Source organism: Pongo abelii, chromosome 4 (assembly GCF_028885655.2).
Source record: "Pongo abelii isolate AG06213 chromosome 4, NHGRI_mPonAbe1-v2.0_pri, whole genome shotgun sequence".
NCBI classification, from domain to species: domain Eukaryota; kingdom Metazoa; phylum Chordata; class Mammalia; order Primates; family Hominidae; genus Pongo; species Pongo abelii.
Window position 1 is genome coordinate 27528253 of NC_071989.2, and position 1414 is coordinate 27529666.

Sequence of the window (1414 nt, forward strand, 5' to 3'; positions counted from 1 at the left end):
TCTGGTTCAAACGCCTCTGACAAATGAAGTAAAAGGGAGTCGAAAGTATTATTTTCAGATTGATCATACCACATACATTCAGCAAAATATGAGTCTGACGTACCAGAAATGATAATAGAAACAAAAATAAATTTCAGTGGGGTTAATGAGTAAAATTATTGTTTGTAAACTCAAAATATGAATCTAGACCTATAATTTTTCCTTTTTGGGAATGTGTTATGTTAAAGAGAATCTTTGGACAGATTAAACTTAACAGAGTTTAACTGAGCAAAGAGCAATTCATGAATTGAGCACCATCACCACACTCCCCTTACAGATAATGGAAGTGAGGAATAGAAACAGTTAGATTGGTTACAGCCTGGCATTTGTCTTATGCTAACACTGTTTTAACAGTTCATCACTTTTGGCTGAAACTTGGTGATTTGTACAAGAATAGGTTACAGTCTGTTTAAACATCCACTTCAAGTTACAGTTCACTGTGTATGAAGGAACTTTTAAGCTGAAATTACAAGGAAGTTGCTTTAGGCTAAACTTAATTTAACAGTTATATGAATTGATACATGGAAACATATCTACTATTGTCTGAACATAAGTGACCTTGCACTTATGGTATAACAAATTCTGCCACTTGAAGAAGGCAATGGCTAGTAAGGTTGAAGTGTTGATAATAATGGACTGCAGTGTATCTTGAAATGAACACCTATTCATTGGGAGAAGTAAAATAAATTTTTTATCAAAAATAAAACCACTAAAAAAACAAAATTTGAATGCTCGCTTCAGCAGGAAATATATAAAATTGGAACGATACAGAGAAGATTAGCATGGCCTCTGTGTAAGGATGACACGCAAATTCATGAAGTGTTCCATATTTTTGGCCAGGATCATCCTGATACCAAAACCTGGCAGAGACACAACAAAAAAAGGAAACTTCAGGCCAATATCCCTGATGAACATCGATGTGAAAATCCTCAATAAAATATTGGCAAACCAAATCCAGCAGTACATCAAACAACTTATTCACCACTACCAATTTGGCTTCATTCCCAAGATGCAAGACTGGTTCAGCATATGCAAATCAATAAATGTAATCTGTCACATAAACGGGACCTATGACAAAAACCACTTCATTATCTCAATAGATACTGAAAATGCCTTTGATAAATTCAACATCCCTTCATGATAAAAACTCACAATAAACTAGGTATTGATGGAACATATCTAAAAATAAGGAGATCTATTTATGACAAAGCCACAGCCAATATAATCCTGAATGAGCAAAAGCTGGAAGCATTCCCTTTGAAAACTGGCACAAGATGAGGATCCCCCTCTTACCACTCCTATTCAACATAGTACTGGAAGTTCTGGCCAGGGCAATCAGACAAGTGAAAGAAATAATGGGTATTGAAAAAGGAAA

The 1414-nt window shown here is 34.9% G+C and overlaps 1 non-coding gene across 1 annotated transcript; it reads left to right on the forward strand.

Annotated features, from left to right (window-relative positions):
• The first annotated feature begins 769 nt into the window (after nt 1-769).
• LOC112133526 (U6 spliceosomal RNA) lies at nt 770-873 on the forward strand. The gene has a single exon (XR_002915174.1). It is a non-coding gene; the product is annotated as a U6 spliceosomal RNA (small nuclear RNA).
• Nucleotides 874-1414: the final 541 nt, after the last annotated feature.